The sequence below is a fragment of the Arachis stenosperma genome, chromosome 2, assembly GCF_014773155.1.
Source record: "Arachis stenosperma cultivar V10309 chromosome 2, arast.V10309.gnm1.PFL2, whole genome shotgun sequence".
NCBI classification, from domain to species: domain Eukaryota; kingdom Viridiplantae; phylum Streptophyta; class Magnoliopsida; order Fabales; family Fabaceae; genus Arachis; species Arachis stenosperma.
Genome location: NC_080378.1, coordinates 48,657,076 through 48,668,482, shown reverse-complemented (window position 1 = coordinate 48,668,482; position 11,407 = coordinate 48,657,076). Strand labels below are relative to the sequence as shown.

At 37.8% G+C, this 11,407-nt stretch overlaps 1 non-coding gene across 1 annotated transcript; it reads right to left on the bottom strand.

Moving 5' to 3' along the window:
* Positions 1-5,484: 5,484 nt before the first annotated feature.
* Positions 5,485-5,588, bottom strand: LOC130964921 (small nucleolar RNA R71). The gene has a single exon (XR_009080985.1). It is a non-coding gene; the product is annotated as a small nucleolar RNA R71 (small nucleolar RNA).
* Between the last annotated feature and the right edge of the window lie 5,819 nt (positions 5,589-11,407).

Genomic DNA, 11,407 nt, shown 5'->3' with positions numbered 1-11,407 from the left:
CGAGCACGTTTAACCTCCAGTTTGAGGTTAAACTGGAGGTTAAACGTGGAATGAAGAAAACACCCTGGAGGAGAAAAACAATCGAACACGTTTAACCTCCAGTTTGAGGTTAAACTGGAGGTTAAACGTGGAACCCTCCTGGTGCCTCTCTTGCTTCTGGCGTTTAACCTCCAGTTTAAGGTTAAACTGGAGGTTAAACGTGGAAATGCTTCTTGGTGGGGAAAAGTGTCGAACACGTTTAACCTCCAGTTTGAGGTTAAACTGGAGGTTAAACGTGAAATGCTCCCTTGGTTCAAATCATCATTCTGACGTTTAACCTCCAGTTTAAGGTTAAACTGGAGGTTAAACGTGGAATGCTTCTTAGTTCCCTTTCTCATTCTGGCGTTTAACTTCCAGTTTAAGGTCAAACTGGAGGTTAAACGCCAGTTACAACATTTCCTCTCTTCTCATGATTTTGGCGTTTAAGCTCCAGTTTAACCTTAAACTGGAGCTTAAACGTTCCATTTGATATTCAAGCTTCCTTTATTGATTTTGTTGCTTCCTTGCCTAGCCTCTTCTTCCCTGAAATCATCCAAACAATTGCATCAAAGTCTTGCAAAATTTCATGAGAAATCATCCATTCATAGCATTCAAGCAATATAACTAAAAACTCATGAATTTGCATCATAATCATAATGTTTTGGATGGTTCATTGCTTTGTTGTTCATTTAACCATTCTTGGTTACTTTAAGCTCAAGAAAATGCATAAAACAACTAAAACTAACAGAAAAATGCTAGTGAAACTAGCCTAAGATGCCTTGGCATCACCTGGCACCCCTCCCGCGCGGTCTAAGCCCAACTCTCTGTAAATTTTTACCAGAGAGTAAAAATTGCATCAACGCGTACGCGTGACACCTTTTTTTTCAAACATACCAGCTATTAAATTAATGCCAAACATGACTAAACCAGTAAAACCACAATTTAAACTAAATAAACATAACTAAAAATTGAAAATTTTACTTATTACCAATACAAATAAAACTATAAAAGGAAAACTAAGAAGAATATACCATGGTGGGGTGTCTCCCACCTAGCACTTTTAGTTAAAGTCCTTAAGTTGGACATTTGGTGAGCTCCTTGTCATGGTGGCTTGTGCTTAAACTTATCTTGAAACTTCCACCAATGCTTGGACTTCCAATAAGCTCCAACATCTCTAAGTGAATTCACCAAGCCTTGATGAAATCCTTCACAAGCTTTGAGCTCCCAAAGTCGATCCTCTCGTATGCTGGGATCCCAAATCTCTTTTCTACACCTGTCTTGAAGTAGATCATCATTGTTCTAACCGAGTGGCAAGCAATCTGAATTCTCAACATAGTAACAAACTCTTACATCTAGCTCTTGAAATCTCAACCTTGATAAGCCTTGATTTGCATCTCCAACCACTAAACATCCTTCTCTTGCGCTTAATTCTACAAAGATTCCTATGTTGTCCATCCGTTTCAAGCATACCATACTCAAGTAGGACAATAAAGCTAATAGAGATAAGTTTTACCCACTGAATTGAAGGAGTAGATGGCACCCTAGGTAAAGAAGTCTCCAACGATTTTGATAAAGCATATTCTACTCCCGTCCATCCTTTTCGAAGAACTTCCACCTTTTGAAGAGATTCTTCACCTTCAAGCTCGTCCTCACCGGATTCATCTAACTCTTTTCCGTTGCTCAAATCATAAATATAATGTTGAGAGTCTACTGATGAGTGGATAATTTATACGCTTTTTGGCATTGTTTTTAGATAGTTTCTAGTATGTTTTAGTTACTTTTTAGTATATTTTTATTAGTTTTTATGCAAAAATCACATTTCTGGACTTTACTATGATTCTGTGTGTTTTTTTGTGATTTCAGGTATTTTCTGGCTGAAATTAAGGGACCTGAGCAAAAATCTGATTTAGAGGCTAAGAAAGGACTGAAGATGATGTTGGATTCTCAATTTTGTTGGAAAGTAAACATCTTGGGCTTTCCAGCAAGGTATAATAGTCGATACTTTGCCCGAGATTTGATGGCCCAAACTAGTGTCTAAACACCCACCAGAGACCCTTTTCTAGCGTAAAATGCCAGAACTAGCACGAAAGTTGGAGTTAAACACCCAAACTGGCACCAAAACTGGTGTTTAAACTCCAAGAAGAGCCTATGCACGTGAAAGCTTCAATGCTCAGCCCAAACACACACCAAGTGGGACTCGGAAGTAGATTTCTGCACTATCTACACTTAGTTACTCATTTTCTATAAACCTAGTTTACTAGTTTAGTATAAATAGCACTTTTTACTATTGTATTCATATCTTTAGATCATTTTTGAGACTATCTTTGGATCACTATTGATCTCTTGATCATGTTTTGGGGGCTGGCCATTCAGCCATGCCTAGACCTTCATCACTTATGTATTTTCAACGGTGGAGTTTCTACACCTTATAGATTAAGGTGTGGAGCTCTGCTGTTCCTCATGAATTAATGCAAAGTACTATTGTTTTTCTATTCAACTCACGCTTATTCTTATTCTAAGATATTCACTCGTACTTCAACCTGATGGATGTTATGATCCGTGACACTCATCATCAACCTCCCTTATGAACGCGTGCCTGACAACCACCTCTGTTCTATTTGCAAGAGCTTGAGTGTGTATCTCTTGGCCTCCTGGTTCACGATGCATGGTTGCCTCTCCTGACACCAGAGCCTTCCATTTCGTGAGATCAGAGTCTTCGTGGTATAAGCTAGAATCAATTGGCAGCATTCTTGAGATCTGGAAAGTCTAAACCTTGTCTGTGGTATTCTGAGTAGGATCTGGGATGGGATGACTTTGATGAGCTTCAAACTCGTGACTGTTGGGCGCAGTGACAGTGTGCAAAAGAATCAATGGATCTTATTCCGATACGATTGAGAACCGACAGCTGATTCTCCATGCGGAAAACCGTAGCGGATATGTTTTCACTGAGAGGACGGATGGTAGCTATTAACAACGGTGATCCACCAACATACAGCTTGCCATGGAAGGGAGTACGCATGATTGGATGAGGACAATAAGAAAGCAGAGGCTCAGAGGGAATAAAGCATCTCCATACGCTTATCTGAAATTCCCACAACGAATTCCATAAGTATCTCTATCATATTTTATGTTTTATTTCTCTTTTAATCATCAAAACCTCATAACCATTTGAATCCGCCTGACTGAGATTTACAAGATGACCATAGCTTGCTTCAAGCCGACAATCTCCGTGGGATCGACCCTTACTCACGTAAGGTATTACTTGGACGACCCAGTGCACTTGCTGGTCAGCTGCGCGGAGTTATGAGAAAAGTGTGAAATCACGATTTCTTGTACCAGTTTTTTGGCAGCGTTGCCGGGGATTGTTCGAGTTTGGACAACTGACGGTTCATCTTGTTGCTTAGATTAGGTAATTTTCTTCTTGTTCTATTTTCAAAAGTTTTTCAAAAATCTTTCAAACAACATTTTTTTTCTAATTTTCGAAAATTTTTCAAAAAAAAAATTATATTTAATAAAATCAATAAAAATAAAAAATTTTTGTGTTTCTTGTTTGAGTCTAGAGTCAAATTCTAAGTTTGGTGTCAATTGCTTGTTTTTATTTCTCTAGCATTTTTCAAAAACTCATGCATTGTGTTCTTCTTGATCTTCAAGTTGTTCTTGATGATTTTCTTTGTTTAATCTTGTAATTTTCTTGTTTTGTGTCTTTTCTTGTTTTTCATATGCATTTTCGAATTTTTAGAGTCAAAAGTTTAAAAATTTTTAAGTTTGGTGTCTTGTATGTGTTTCTTTTCTTAAAAATTTTTCAAAAATATGTTCTTGATGTTCATCATGATCTTCAAAGTGTTCTTGGTGTTCATCTTGACATTCAATGTGTTCTTGCATGCATCATTGGTTTTAATCCAAAATTTTTATGTTTTGAGTCAATTTTTTTGTTTTTCTCTCTTTCCTCATTAAAATTCAAAAAATAAAAATATATCTTTTCCTTATTTTACTCATAAATTTCGTAATTTTGGGATGACTTAGTCAAAGATTTTTGAACTTTAGTTGTTTCTTGTTAGTCAAGTCACAATTTCAATTTAAAAATTCTATCTTTTCAAATCTTTTTTCAAAAATCAAATCTTTTTCATTTTTCTTCTTAATATTTTTCGAAAATTTTAAAAATTGATTTTCAAACTCATTTTCTTATTTTTATTTCATATTTTTGAAAACCTTGCTAACAATTAAGGATTTGATTAAAAAAAAAATTTAAGCTTGTTACTTTCTTGTTAAGAAAGGTTCAATCTTTAAATTCTAGAATCATATCTTTTAGTTTCTTGTTAGTCAAGTCATCAATTTTAATTTTAAAAATCAAATCTTTTTCAATCATATCTTCGAACATATCTTTTTCAATCAAATCTTTTTCAAATCATATCTTTTTCAAATTTTAATTTCAAAATCTTTTTCAAATCATATCTTTTTCAAATTTTAATTTCAAAATCTTTTTCTAACTTCTTATCTTTTCAAAACTTACTATTTCTTATCTTTTTCAAAACCACCTAACTACTTTTTCACTTCTCAATTTTCGAAAACCACTAACAACTTTTTCAAAAATCTTTTTAATTAACTAATTGTTTTAAACTCTAATTTTATTTTATTCCTTTCTTAATTTTTGAATACTAACTAATATTTAAAATAAAAACAAAAATATTTTTCCCTTTCTTTTATTTAATATTTGAATTTCCTCTCTCTCATCTCTTTCTATTTATTTATTTATTTACTAACACTGCTCTCCTTCTTAAAATTTGAATCCTCTCTCCCTTTCTGTGTTCGAATTCTCTTTATTTTCTCTCTACCTCATTCTTCTATTCTTCTCTTCTTCTACTCACATAAAGGAATCTCTATACTGTGACATAGAGAATTCCTCTCCTTTTCCGTTCTCTTCTTTTTCACATGAGCAGGAACAAGGATAAGGATATTCTTGTTGAAGCCGATCCTGAACCTGAAAGGACTCTGAAGAGGAAGCTAAGAGAAGCTAAAGCACAACTCTTTGGAGAGGACCTCACAGAAATTTTCGAAAAAGAAGAAGACATGGGAGCTGAAAATAATAACAACAATGCAACGAAGATGCTTGGTGACTATGCTGCACCAACTACCAACTTCTATGGAAGAAGCATCTCAATTCCTGCCATTGGAGCAAACAACTTTGAGCTTAAGCCTCAATTAGTTTCTCTAATGCTACAGAACTGCAAGTTTTATGGACTTCCATCAAAAGATCCTCATCAGTTCTTATCTGAATTCTTACAGATCTGTGATACTGTTAAGACCAATGGGGTTGATCCCGAGGTCTACAGACTTATGCTTTTCCCCTTTGCTGTAAGAGACAGAGCTAGGACATGGTTGGACTCACAACCTAGAGAAAGCATGAACTCTTGGGACAAGCTGGTTAATGCTTTATTGACCAAATTATTTCCACCTCAAAAGATGAGTAAGCTTAGAGAGGAAGTCCAAACCTTCAGACAAAAAGAAGGTGAATACCTCTATGAAGCTTGGGAAAGATACAAGCAATTAATCAAAAGGTGTCCTTCTGACATGTTTCCAGAATGGAGCATCATATGTATATTTTATGATGGTCTGTCTGATTTATCCAAGATGTCATTGGACTACTCTGCTGGTGGATCTCTTCATCTGAAAATGCCTACAGAAGCCTAGGAACTCATTGAAATGGTTGCAAACAACCAGTTCATATACACTTTTGAGAGAAATCCTGTGAATAATGGGGTGACTTAGAGGAAAGGAGTTCTTCAAATTGACACTCTAAATGCCATATTGGCTCAAAACAAAATATTGACTCAGCCAGTCAATATAATTTCTCAGAATCTGACTAGATTGCAAGCTAAAGACGCCTCCTCTAAAGGAGAAGCTTATGACCCTGAGAATCCTGTAATGGAAGAGGTGAATTACGTGGGAGAATCCTATGGAAACATATAATTCTTCATGGAGGAATCACCCAAATTTCTTATGGAAGGATTAACATAAGCCTCAACAAGGCTTCAACAACAATAATAGTGGGAGAAACAGGTTTGGCAATAGCAAGCCTTTCCCATCATCTTCTCAGCAACAGACAGAGAATTCTGAGCAGAGCCTCTCTAGCTTAGCAAACATAGTCTCTGATCTATCTAAGACCACTCTCAGTTTCATAACTGAGGCACGGTCCTCCATAAGAAATTTGAAGGCACAAGTGGGTCAGCTGAGTAAAAGAGTCACTGAAACTCCTCCTAGTACTCTCCCAAGTAATAAAGAAGAGAATCCAAAGAGAGAGTGCAATGCCATTAATATAACCAAAATAGCCGAAGCTATAGAGGAGGAGGATGGCGTGATTTCCATTGAGGAAGATCTCAATGGACGTCCACTGACCAATAAGAAGTTCCCTAATGGGGAACCAAAGGAATATGAGGCTCATACAGAGGCCATAGAGATTCCACTGAACTTCTTATTACCATTCATGAGCTCTGAAGGATATTCTTCTTCTGAAGAAGATGAAGTTACTACTGAAGAGAAAATTGCTCAATATCTAGGAGTAATCATGAAGCTGAATGCCAAGTTATTTGGTAATGAGACTTGGGAGGATGAACCTCCATTGCTCATCAATGAACTGAATACATGGATTCAGCAGATATTGCCTCAAAAGAAATCGGATCCCGAAAAGTTCTTAATACCCTGCACCATAGGCACCATGACCTTTGAAAAGGCTCTGTGTGACCTAGGGTCAGGTATCAACCTCATGCCACTCTCTGTAATGGAGAAACTAGGGATCTCTGAGGTACAAGTTGCAAGAATCTCACTAGAGATGGCAGACAAATCAATGAAAAAGGCTTATGAACTTGTAGAGGATGTTTTAGTGAAGGTTGAAGGCCTTTACATCCCTGTTGACTTCATAATCCTAGACACTGGGAAGGATGAGGATGAAGCCATCATCCTTGGAAGATCCTTCCTAGCCACAGCAAGGGCTGTGATTGATGTGGACAGAGGAGAGTTAGTCCTTCAAGTGAATGAGGACTACCTTGTGTTTAAGGCTCAAGGATTTTCCTCTGTAAACATGGAGATGACGCATGAAAAGCTTCATCCAACTCCTTCCATGAAGAGTCAAGCAAAGCCCCCACATCCAAACTCTAAGTTTGGTGTTGGGAGGCCACAATCATGCTCTGAGCATCTGTGAAGCTCTGTAAGAGCTTCCTATCAAGCTATTGACATTAAAGAAGCGCTTATTGGGAGGCAACCCAATTTTATTTATCTATATTAATTACTATTTTATTTTGTTTTCCATTGTTATTTTATATTTTTTTAGGATGATGATCATGTGGAGTCACAAAAACAAAAATAGCATAAAAAATAGCACACCCAGGAGGAAGAGCTTACTGGCATTTAAACACCAATAAGGATACCATAATGGGCGTTTAACGCCCAGCCTGGCACTATTCTGGGCGTTAAATGCCAGAACTGGCAGGCAAACTGGCGTTTAAACGCCAGTAAGGTAGAAAAATGGGCGTTTAAATGCCCATCCTGGCACCATTCTGGGCGTTTAAACGCCCATCCTGACACCATTCTGGGCATTTAAACGCCAGAACTATTAGGTAGACTGGCGTTTAAATGCCAGAAAAGGGCAGCAGACTGGCGTTTAAATGCCAGAAAAGGGCATTAGCCTGGCGTTTAAATGCCAGGAATGGCACATAGAGGGCGTTTAATGCCAGAAAGGTGCAGGAATGAAAAATTCTTGACACCTCAGGATCTGTGGACCCCACAGGATCCCCACCTACCCTACCTTACTCTCTCTCCTCTTCACACTTCTCCATAACACTCTACCTAAAACACCACTCACCTATCAAATCTTACCCTCTTCCCCATATTCTCTTCATCACTTACATCCATTCCCTAATTCCAATAAACCCATCATACAACCCACCTACCCCCACCCACTCAAATTCAAACCATTTCCCTCCCAAACCCACCCATTCTCACACGAACCAACTCCCTCTCTTACTCTATAAATACCCCTCCTTACTCCTTCATTTTCACACATCACATACACTCAAAATCCCCCTTGGCCGAACCCTCTCAAGCCTCCATCTACCACTTTTCTTCTTATTCTACTCTCTTTTTTCTTCTTTTGCTCGAGGACGAGCAAACCTCTTAAGTTTGGTGTTGGAAAAAATGTTGCTTTTTGTTTTCAATAACCATTAATGGTACCTAAGGCCGGAGAAACCTCTAGAAAGAGGAAGGGGAAGATAATTGCTTCCACCTCTGAGTCATGGGAGATAGAGAGGTTCATCTCAAAGGTCCATCAAGACCACTTCTATGAAATTGTGGCCAAGAAGAAGGTGATCCCTGAGGTCCCCTTCAAGCTCAAAAGGAGCGAATATCCGGAGATCCGACATAAGATTAGGAGAAGAGGATGGGAAGCTCTCACCAATCCCATTCAATAAGTCATAATCTTAATGGTTCAAGAGTTCTATGCTAATGCATGGATCACCAAGAACCATGATCAAAGTATGAACCCGAACCCAAAGAATTGGCTCACAATGGTTCGGGAAAAATACTTAGATTTCAGTCCGAAAAATGTGAGGTTGGCATTCAACTTGCCAATGGTGCAAGGAGATCTTCATCCTTTCACAAGAAGAGTCATCTTTGATCAAAGGTTGGACCAAGTCCTCATGGAAATCTGTATGGAAGGAGCCCAATGAAAGAGAAACTCCAAAGGCAAGCCGGTTTAACTAAGAAGGCTTGAACTTATGCCTGTGGCTAGAGGATGGTTGGAGTTCATCCAACGCTCTATCATTCCTACTAGCAACCGATCCAAAGTAATTGTGGATCAGGCTATCATGATCTATAGCATCATGATTGGAGAGGAAGTGGAAGTTCATAAGATCATACCTCTAGAACTATACAAAGTGGCTGACAAGCCCTCCACTTTGGCAAGGTTAGCCTTTCCTCATCTCATTTGTCACTTATGCAGTTTAGCTGGAATTGTCATAGAGAAAGACATCCTCATTGAAGAGGACAAGCCCATCACTAAAAAGAGGATGGAGCAAACAAGAGAGCCCACTCATGGACCTCAACAAACGCATGAGGAAGTCCCTCATCAAGAAATCCCTGAGATACCTCAAAGGGTGCATTTTCCCCACACAACTATTGAGAACAACTCAACACTTCTCTAGGAGATTTGAGTTCCAATATGGAGGAACTAAAGATGGAGCACCAAGAGCATTCCATCATCCTCCCTGAAATTAGAGAAGACCAAAGAGCCATGAGAGAAAAACAACAAAGGCAAGGAAGAGACATTGAGGAGCTCAAGCACTCCATAGGATCTTCAAGAAGGAGAACTAGCTACCATCACTAAGGTGGACCCGTTCTTTAATTTTCTTGTTATTTGTTTTTCTATTTTTCAATTTTTTATGCTTTATGTTTGTCTCTGTTTGTGTCTTTATTACATTATCATTAGTGTCTAGTGTCTATGCCTTGAAGCTATGAATGTGCCAAAAATCCCCCACCTTTCTTAAATGAAAAATGTTTCTAATTGCAGAAGAACAAGAAGTACATGAATTTTGAATTTTATCTTGAAATTAGTTTAATTATTTTTATGTGGTGGCAATACTTTTTGTTTTCTGAATGAATGCTTAAACAGTGCATATTTTTTATAGTGAAGTTTATGAATCTTAAAATTGTTGGCTCTTGAAAGAATAATGAAAAACGAGAAATGTTATTGATAATCTGAAAAACCATAAATTTGATTCTTGAAGCAAGAAAAAGCAATGAAAAAGAAAAAGCTTGCGAAAAAAAAAGAGTAGCGAAAAAAAAGAAAGAAAAAAAAGAGAAGCAAGCAGAAAAACCCAGTAGCCCTTTAAACCAAAAGGCAAGGGTAAAGAGGATCCAAGGCTTTGAGCATCAGTGGATAGGAGGGCCTAAAGGAATAAAATCCTGGCCTAAGCGGCTAAATCAAGCTGTCCCTAACCATGTGCTTATGTCATGAAGGTCCAAGTGAAAAGCTTGAGACTGAGTGGTTAAAGTCGTGATCCAAACCAAAAAAGAGTGTGCTTAAAAACTCTGGACATCTCTAACTGGGGACTCTAGCAAAGCTGAGTCACAATCTGAAAAGGTTCACCTAATTTTGTGTCTGTGGCATTTATGTATCCGATGGTAATACTGGAAAACAAGATGCTAAGGGTCACGGCCAAGACTCATAAAGTAGCTGTGTTCAAGAATTAACATACTGAACTAGGAGAATCAATAACACTATCTAAATTCTGAGTTCCTATAGATTCCAATCATTCTGAACTTCAAAGGATAAAGTGAGATGCCAAAACTGTTCAGAAGTAAAAAGCTACTAGCCCCGCTCATCTAATTAGAACTAAGCTTCATTGATGTTTTGGAATTTATTGTATATTCCCTTCTTTTTATCCTATTTTGTTTTCAGTTGCTTGGGGACAAGCAACAATTTAAGTTTGGTGTTGTGATGAGCGGATAATTTATACGCTTTTTGGCATTGTTTTTAGATAGTTTCTAGTATGTTTTTGTTACTTTTTAGTATATTTTTATTAGTTTTTATGCAAAAATCACATTTCTGGACTTTACTATGTGTTTGTGTTTTTTTTTGTGATTTCAGGTATTTTCTGGCTGAAATTGAGAGACCTGAGCAAAAATTTGATTCAGAGGATGAGAAAGGACTGAAGATGATGTTGGATTTTGACCTCCCTGCACTCGAAGTGGCTTTTCTGGAGCTACAGAAGCCCAATTGGCGTGATCTCAATTGCGTTGGAAAGTAGACATCTTGGGCTTTCCAGCAATGAATAATAGTCTATACTTTGCCCGAGATTTGATGGCCCAAACTGGCGTCCAAAAGCCCACTAGAGACCTTTTCAAGCATAAAACGCCAGAACTGGCACCAAAGCTGGAGTTAAACGCCCAAATTGGCACCAAAACTGGCGTTTAAACTCCAAGAAGAGCCTATGCCCGTGAAAGCTTCAATGCTCAGCCCAAACACACACCAAGTGGGCCCCGAAAGTGGATTTCTGCACTATCTATACTTAGTTACTCATTTTCTGTAAACCTAGTTTACTAGTTTAGTATAAATAGCACTTTTTACTATTGTATTCATATCTTTAGATCATTTTTGAGACTATCTTTGGATCACTTTTAATCTCTTGATCACGTTTTGGGGGCTGGCCAATCGGCCATGCCTGGATCTTCATCACTTATGTATTTTTAACAGTGGGGTTTCTACACCTCATAGATTAAGGTGTGGAGCTCCGATGTTCCTCATGAATTAACGCAAAGTACTATTGTTTTTCTATTCAATTCACGCTTATTCTTATTCTAAGATATTCACTCATACTTCAACCTGATGGATGTGATGATC